Genomic DNA, 9,802 nt, shown 5'->3' with positions numbered 1-9,802 from the left:
AATTTCGATCAATTTTGGCTGAGTCTCTCTCCGTACCTATACCATCCATCCCACGTGATTATGCAAAGCGCTAAGCAATTATTGCAAACACACAGTATGACTGAATGGATCACTATAACTTGGTCATCCGCAAATTTAAGTTAAAAAAATGACATGTAAACTTCCAAAAAAAAACTTTTTTTAAGTATTTGTTTTGAAAATTTATTTTTATATAAAACGTGCAGAGGTATCTCACCTAAGTTCCCTTTATTGAGTATTATGCCTTTTGCATAAATGTGATATGAAAACTATACATTTATTGGATTGTAAATATACATTTGATTAGTCGTTTTTTTAATTAATTATTTCAATGTGCCTCATTTGGTTATTTTGTTTTATTATTTTGATTATTATTTTAAAGCAATCGATTGGGAGGCGTTGAGTATAGGTTGATGGCTCCATGGGGGCGGTGGCTCAAAAAGGCTTGGGAAACATCCATCGTTCATGGTACCCTACAAGCCACCACTCGGGTGTCGGGCAGGTTTTCATTCACAAACTAAGAAGTCTCAGCATGTGAGTAATACGCGGCGCCGCGCAAAAATTTTACATGTTTGGAACCCATTTGGAGGCCTCGTGCAGGGCAAACCATTATGAGGTACACTCTAATCAGACTTCAGACCCTAGTTTCATAATGCTAGACATCGATCCTCAACTCCGCTATTGGTCTTTGAGCAGCAATTCGACAATGCACATGAATTCGATCCGAACTGGGGACTTTCGGTGATGAAGTTTAAACATTTCGAAGTTAGCAAAACCCAGAATATTAAGACACTCTTTTTAATGGTTTTAGTGCGCTGATGATAACTCTCTTTTAAATGGAACTGTGCGAATTAAAAAGTTACGTTTTAATTTAGAGCTTGTGAGTTTTATTCAGTTAGGTTATGGATGGACACCAACCTAATACCTCTACCTTGTTTAGCTTCGTCGATCTAGACACCCACCATATTAAACTATTTTCCAATTTCGCATGCATTCTACCTCCCTTTATTCCGGGAACTGGAAATGAAATAGAAATTGAATATCACAAAATATAAATTATCCAAATAGTGAAAGAAAGTGTTGGGAAAATTAAATAAATAGTTATCACACATTTGGATACGCTACATTTTCATTTAGTACAGATATGAATATGACCCGAAAAAAGCAAAATTTAGTTATTCAACAGAGCTTATTAAGGTAGCATAAGGCATTAATTAATAATCCATTCCTGAAATTTCAAGCATTAAGTCCCGTATGCGATGTTGTGGCTGACTTTCCAAATGCCTAGCGAAGTCAAAACAAAACATAAAAAGTAGTTGGTACGTATAACGCTGAATGGGGTGCATTTCAAAGGTTTGCTACGCAAAAGAAGAAAAATGCCCGCCAAGGTTTTCCGAGTAGAGAACAATCTAAGTTATTAGAAAACGACAGAAAAACAATCGTTGGCTCTTTCGGAAACCGTGGGTGATTTGAAAAGTAAAACTTTTGGGGATTCATTGGACGAAAATCCCAAAGCATTCTGGTCTAGAGAAGTTCGGGGAAATATTATTTCGGTATGTTCACTGTTTAACGGAAAAGGAAAAAAACAGTAACAAGTTCTGAAAAACCTAACTTGTTGAACTCCTTCTCCAAAAGCGTACATATCCATGCTGGGTGAAAACTATTGAGGCTTACCTCATCAATATCAGGAGCCGATAAATGAAACAACGATATTTTGTCGAGGAATCGTGCGTCAGTTGGAAACCCCAATAAATCTCAAGGTCAAGATCAAATTCTTGCCGGTGTATAGACGACTCGAGTCATAAATAGCCCCTTATTTGAACCAATACTTATGAAATCATTTATGGATCACGAGTCTAACGAACATAGTATACTTACTTTCTCAATTCCCCCGATTTGGAAATTTTTTCACAAGATTAGCTCATTCGGAACCTATTTGACTGGATTACCGTCAGATTGATAGGCCTGATTTTATTTCTACAAATGAAATTCTGTCACTCAGCTGCCCCTCGTCCATTACCCTGCCCGCCATTTTCCCAATCCCTAGTTACGTGTACTACTTCTACCCCACACGTTCACTCACCGCTATATATTATACCTTTCCATCCCATCTCGCGCAGGCCATTCCTTTCCTTTCCCCAACTCTAGTTTGATATTTCCTATCTTCCTTTCCTGTCTTCTTTTCTGCTGCTACCCACTCGACTGCGGAATTAAATTGTAATGCTTAGCGCGGCATTACCTCCCCCGCTTCCGTGTACGATACCCGCCCAAGGAGGCCGGGTCCCGCAGTTTCCAGGATTAATTATATTAATTATCCTCCCGTTTGCGTCCGTCGTTGTTGTGGGAGAAATGACTGAGATGACTTCCTTTGCTTTCTTCAATAGTGTTTTTCAAGTGACAACACTACTTAAATGACCACCTCTAAAGAGATCAGAGGTCTTTGCAGCTGCCTCACGAAATGACAGACGCTGCTACAATTCGTCTGGTCCCCTACCTGTCGAACTCAATGGCATGTGTGACCCAAGCATACACTATTATCACTGCTCCTGGAATCACAGTTCCCGAAACACTTAAGGTATTCCACCACATCAATGAAGTAAGTAGACCGTCGTTTATCTGAATCTCTAAATATCGGGTAATAAAAGACACGAATATAAAATTAAGTCATCGAATAGGTGGATTTTAATTACAGGACTAATTAACAGCAGATGCAATTGTAAAAGATTCTTTTTCATCCATTACTTCCCTTCAACAGAGGGTATATAAGTATGACTATGAAGATTTTCAGGGTATTTTATTATTATTATTAACTCAAGTGTGATACACTATTACCTTAAATTTGAGCTACTCTATATTTTCAAAACATGACTCTCGTACAAATGGCGATGGCATCATATGCTCCGACCAATCAAAAGTGGCCGAGGAAATATTTAAATTACGAGCACATTAACTTTTGAAATCTTAGTCTTTGGGGTTTGATCACGACTCCTTGATTGCAACCTAGAGTGCAGCTTCCAGAATGTCAATGACAAAACAATATAATTGTCGCTGCGTTTACATCGTTGGTGGCAGTATTAAATACAGGAACAAGTAAAAATATTTAGTAATTTATATCATGGTGCTCTGTAGTGTCCATCATTTTAATCTTGGGAATGATGATTGAGGTGGTTTCCCGTTGCCTTCCTCAATAGTGTTTTTAATGTGGCACCATCACTCACTGCCCGCCCCGCTGAGGTCGGAGTCATTACATCCGCCTCACTGAGGAACAGACGCTGCGTGGACTACCTGCCGTCTGGCTCCTAACCTTCGTCCTATGGGTAACCTTACCAGGAGCAATTATCATTACTCCCGCCAGCACAGCTCTAAGGATCATCGGAACACACATGCCCTTCCACCACGTCAAGATTGTAGTCCGGGGAGGGAGATGAAACTAAATAAGGCCGTGGGGGTGGACATAATTCCAGCGGAACTAATTAAGGTTTAGGAAAATGTGGTTGGAAGAGGCTATATGGGCTTATTCGTAGTATCTATGAGGAAGGAATCTGGCCGGAAGACATTGTGAGACCAGTGTTAGTTCCTATTCCGAAAAAGGTAAAGGCTACATCATGTGAGGACTACAGGACAATAAGTTTGATATCCCACGCAGCTGAAGTTGTTCTCAGGATAATAAACAAAAGGATAGAGAGTAGAGCAAATAATTACTTAGGGGATGACCATTTTGGGTTTAGGAAGAGAAGAGGTACGCGTGATGCCATTGCAGTAATAGGATCACTAATCGAGAGGAATATAGAATACAATCAGGGCGTTTTTGCCTGTTTTGTAGATTTCGGAAAAGCGTTTGATAGAGTGAATTGGGAAAAACTAATGAGTATATTGCAGAAAATAGGAATATATTGGAGGGACAGGAGGCTAATCCGCAACTTGTACATGTCTCAGACTGCTCAGGTACGAGTGAGGAACGGGGAGTCCGCATGTTAGGAAGAGGTGTAAGGCAGGGTTGCCCATTATCACCGTTGCTGTTCAACGTATATGTGGAGATAAATGATTAAAGAGGTAGGGGAAGAACTGGAGGTAGGAATAAAAGTGGGCGGGGAATTCGTAAAATCAGTTAGGTTTGCTGATGACCAAGCTTTAGTTTGTCAGTCAGCCAAGGGGTTGCAAGCATTGCTGGGTGAATTGGAAATTCAGTGCGACAGGTGTGGGATGAGAATGATTATTAATAAAACAAAGGTTATGCGATTTTCCACAAAGAAAAAGGCTAAGCTAAACATTAAAATAGAAAGGCAAAAACTAAAGCAGGCAGGACAGTTTACGTATCTCGGAAGTGTTTTGGACCAACACGGGCAAAGTAGTAGGGACGTAAGGAGAAGAATGCGCTATGCAAAGAGGCTTTCACAAGGAGGAGGGAGTTGATGACAGGGACGTTGAGTAAGGATATTGAGAAAAAACTCGTAAAAACTTTGATATGGAGCGTAGCTACGTAAGGCGCGGAAACGTGGCCATTGAAGCAGGAGGATAGACGTAGACTGGAGGCTTTTGAAATGTGGGTGTGGAGAAGAATGGAGGTGAAATGGACCGAAAGGAAAACAAATGAGGAAGTACTTGGTATGGTGGGCGAAGAGAGGGGTTTATTAGGAGGAATCCTATGGAGGCAGGGAAAATGGATGAAGGGCGTATTGATCGGCAGTGGGATGTTGAAGACTGTGATAGAGGGGAGAATGGCTGGCAAACGAGGGAAGGGCAGGAACAGGATAGGGATGTTGGATGGGATGAAGGGAGGAAGTAATAACTCAGAGATGAAGTGACCTGATGTAGAGTAGGTTGCTGGATTTTGTGTTTTGTTAGGAGTCACAAAATATTTATTTGGCCGTTGTGTCGATCCAAAAACCTACCTTAACCGGTAGATTACCTTATGATAATAATTAATCATGGTGCTAAAGACCAACGAAACAGAACCTTTCTATCGGCTTACTTCAGCTGTAGAAACTAAAGCTGCCAAGGAAAGTGAATTCTATTTCAAGAATTGTTGCGCAATATGTAACAAATACCTCATTCATCCATTTTTGCTTTAATTAAGATAGCCATAAAAGAAAACAATCAAGAGGTTCATAGCAGAAAACACGAATCAAGTAATATTCATCGTTGTCAAGGGAACAGACAAACTCGAAAAAGAACAGCACTGCTCTTTCACGCTTTCCTGTTTCTGATCCCTAAACATATATATAATCCTTGACGGTTACCTCTTTCGGCCTAATGAGTTTAAGAGTTCCTTTTTACTTCTGTGCTTGCTGAAGAACCTCGTCCAAATTACGGATTTAATTGCCCTGATAAAAAAGTGCTGGGATTATTGAAAACTCACGGACTGCAAAATAAAGCTTTCCCACTGCAATATGCCTTCCGCTTCTAATATGCTAAATATTATTAGCATGCTATTAAATAAATAAAATTACTACCCATTTCCAGTCCCCAGATCATCCTCTCCCACTCGTGTCACTGTCGCGTCTTGATCTAACAATAGATGATTTTTTTTAAATAATCGCAGTACATTAAGAGTAATTGAAATTAAAACAGCCAATGGCGAAAGTTGATGTCACCGTCATGAACTTCACAACCTATCCCATGAGCCAACATCCCACTTCGTACTAGGTTACTCTGAACAGCTGAGTAGTTGTCAGTCGGTCAATTTTGAAGTGGTTTTCAACCACAATACGTTCACCCTTCAATTTCACTTTTCCAATCGTCACAAATAAGATTATTTCATCAGTTATCACTGAAAATTATAACACCCCTTTGCCCATAATGTGATAAACTTGGTTTATAATGCAACGTGGAGAGTCATGCGGTTAATATCAACTTAATTTTAGATACCCATTATGCAAATGAGAAAGGACCTACTACTCATGATATGGTAATTCTCTATTGGCATGAAATAGAATTCCATCGACAAAGGTATTGGGCAATCGCGAATCTTTACCCAAGTCATCTCCAAATCCGGTATTTTTGAAATCCTCAGGGTGGCTGATTTCGAATGGAAATTCGAAAGACTAGATAACATAGACATTTTCGCTAAAATATTGTCGAACCTGGTATTATTATTCGGACACAACGATCATGGAATTTTTAAGTAGACCAACTGAGGGCCATGAAATTTAACTGAACTCAAGTTTTGCAGTAGTAATAACCACTGAATCACGGCATATATATTTTGTTGAAAATGAAACAAATCATCGCAACTGTTGATAACCTTTTTCCAGAATAAGACCTAAGAGCTAAAGAATTAAATCTAAATAAGATTTAAGTGACAAGATTTCCATAGGACCACTGAGCACAGGGGGCTTATTCCCTAACTCACCCGCCTCCCGATGCTATTCTTCAAACGGCATCCGAATATGGCATTAGAAGTTATTCCGTAAAAGCTCCAGGCGATGGCATCGGCAAACCGTCGGTTACGACTGATGCAACGAAAGAATTAGAGAAGAGTGGAGAAAATGCCTTACGCATAGCGATTTAAGTTGATGAAAAGTTAACAAAAAAAAAACAAATTCTTTCAATCAATGCCATTGGCTGAAATGATATTCCCAGCATTTGAAACACAGTAGCCTCGGATTATTTATGTTCACTGAATAGTTTCATTAACATATTCGTCGGTTCACTTTTTAAAAAAATATAACTCATATTTACCTAGTATTTTATGATTATAATCATTATAATGTTCATATTATGGATAGCTTATGGTAGGTAATACAGTCTGATATGACATTCTGAAACAAGAAATCTTTGGTACTATTTTGTAAAGTATTATCATTGGCCGTGCATATCCATCACTCTGCAAACAACATTCATACGACAAATTATTAAATAAATAAGAGTTGAATACGGAATTGCATTAATAAATAAAATCAACTAAAGAAAAAAGAAAATTATAGAGATTTTCTCTCCGTTGAAACTCAAGAACCTTAAATGAAGTGTTATTATTGATTGGAATGGATTTTTAAAGGATAAGCAATTGTAGTGCATTGTGTTTTTATTACATACTGTACTCTACTGCATTACATGCAGAATATATATATATATATTTTCTCTCTTAACCCTTTATGGTCAACAATTTTTTTACCTGAGGAAAAAATTTTTTCCTTCCAAATCTCAATCAAGAGACCATAGGTAGCACACCTACCCATTTTTAAAACTTTTTTGTCAAAATTGTTAAAAACTAAGGTATGTGCCAAATTCGGTATCATTTTGCTTTTTGATTTGAACTAAAATCATTTTGCTTTTTTTTTTGGAAATGCCCAAAGAGTCACAGTCTCTCCGGTAAAGAGACCAACTATTCACCACTGCCAAGTCAACAAAATGAAAAAACAGTGTATGATAATATTTCCTCGACTTGAGAAATATTCTGTATCTTGAGAGATTTGCGTCGTGTAAGTCTACGCCACACATACAATCATTATACATTTTTACCATTTTGGGACACTGAACTTCGACTTTTCCCTTGCCCTTCTTGTACCACCGTTGTACAGTTCCCATCGGATGAGCACTACCAAATGTACCCATCAATGTCACCGGTCGGTCATCAAACCACTTGACGACCCTGACACGTACTCCATCCACAGTGGCTTTCTTATCATCGATTGAGCCCCTGCCTCTTTTCTTCAGTTCCTTGTCAGGCAATAGATTACACTCTGGAATCCTATTACATCTAACTGTTCCCAGAGAAGATACTCCTTTTTTGTGTAATTCTATAAGAAGTGCCAATGAGGTAAACCAATTGTCAAAGTATAATGTAAAGTTTTTGTTGCTCTCTAAAATTAAAACTAAATTCAGGATAACATTAGCACTTGCTCCAATGTCCGTGACACTAGGTAAGGGAGTGATTTTACCAGTGTATACTTCAAAATTGTGAACTAAACCCTTAGTATCACAGAGCACAAAAATTTTATATCCTCATTTATATGGTTTTTTTGGGTTGTACTGCTTCAATGTAGCCTTTCCCTTGAAGGCTACAATTTGCTCATCTACACACAACACTCCACTTTGGGGAATGGCTCGAAACCTTTTCACCACATGGTCATATAGGGGTCTAATTTTAAACAATCTATCATTTAATGGATTGTCCTTGCCCACCAAATTTGCATTGTCATTGAAATGAAGCTTGCTCTTGATATCCTCAAACCTATTTCGTGAAATAACTGACGATACTTCATTAAGTTTTGTGTGTACTGCCCAGTACATCCAAGACCATGGAAAATTAAAAATTGACATGTACATAACACAGCCAAGGTGAAACATTTAGAGGTTTATTCACATTGACCTGTAGTGCATTGAGGTTGCTCTGTTCCACAATGTGGGTAATAATTTCTAAAAAATAATTAACTGGGGGCTTAACTGATTCTGCAGGATCTATTTATCCCAGCCATAGGGGACACGTTTTTGGACTGTCACCACCACGAGTGGCATTCCAGACTGGCAACCTTTTTATTCCCTTTCTGCCCACAGACTCAACAGGGTGAAGTTCTGGCGTTGTTTCATCTTCAGAAAAACTATCTGAAGCACTTTCGTAGTCATCAGGTGACTCTGATTCCACATCTTCATCGCTCAAGCTTTCACCAGCATGAGGATCATCACTATCCTCCGGTGGTACAATGACATTTTGCACAACACCCTTCCTCCTTTTGCCATAAAAAATAACAGGATTCATTTTCTGAAATGCCAATAGGGTACAAATACTATATCTAACAATGCCAAGTATAAATGTTATAACTAGCCATTTAACTGCTCTTTACTCTCAATTATATAAATACAACAACATCATGAAGTATATTTATAAAATATTAGAAATCAGGTTTCAGAGGCGATTTATTGACTTACGTTGCTCTATTGCCATAACAGCCCAGAGGAACGAATTCATCACACATTAATTCTTCCTTCAATTTCAAATGATCTGCAACATTAACATGTCACGATTACATATTACATTAAGGAAAACCATAAAGAATACAAAATAAATGTTAGAAACACATAAACTTACCTATGAAAGCCAAAAACTAAAAGAAAAACACAGCAAGTAGACTATCTTCCACGTGGTTTGCTTTGACTTATTCCAATCGACATTGGAGTTCTCTCCCCGCTTGGTGGCAACACTTACTACTGCCGGCAGATACGAATGTGCCCAAAACGTCACAATGGGCTATTGTTCAATAACTCAATTAGCTACTGAGGCAAAATGATTCTGGAGGTATGTGCTGAATCCGGCACACCTGACGTTAAAGGGTTACGCATGTTCATAGCATTGAAATGTACATGCATTTCGTGTTTGACGACTCCCGTATCTACATGATAAAAAAAATTTTATTACTACCTCTGTAAAAGTTACAGACTAGCTTCATGGCACGGAATTACTGTCCAACAACTCGCAGGTACTCTATCCTCAGAAATAAATTGTAGTTAGAGCAAAAATGATTATTACACAAAATGCTATTTTGTTAAATTTATCAAACAATACTTTATTCAAGATTCATTCCGCAAAAATAACAAATGGTTACGTTATGCAGCTATATTTTGTCCATAATACGAACTACTTTTGCTCAATTAAGGTTCGTCAAATAATCAAATGCGATGATAAAGTTGCAATTTGGCATGCCCGATAAGTTCCAAGAAACTGCAGGGAAATGTTGCAACATTAACTTTTAATGGAGTCAACCGCTATTAAGCATTTCAATGAAACAATTTCAGAGTGTAAAAATCATTCATCTTGACCGGAATCCCTCCAAAATTGTTTCATTGA

Source organism: Hetaerina americana, unplaced genomic scaffold, assembly GCF_022747635.1.
Source record: "Hetaerina americana unplaced genomic scaffold, ioHetAmer1.1.p SCAF_4, whole genome shotgun sequence".
Lineage (NCBI taxonomy): Eukaryota > Metazoa > Arthropoda > Insecta > Odonata > Calopterygidae > Hetaerina > Hetaerina americana.
This window is presented reverse-complemented; position numbering follows the sequence as displayed.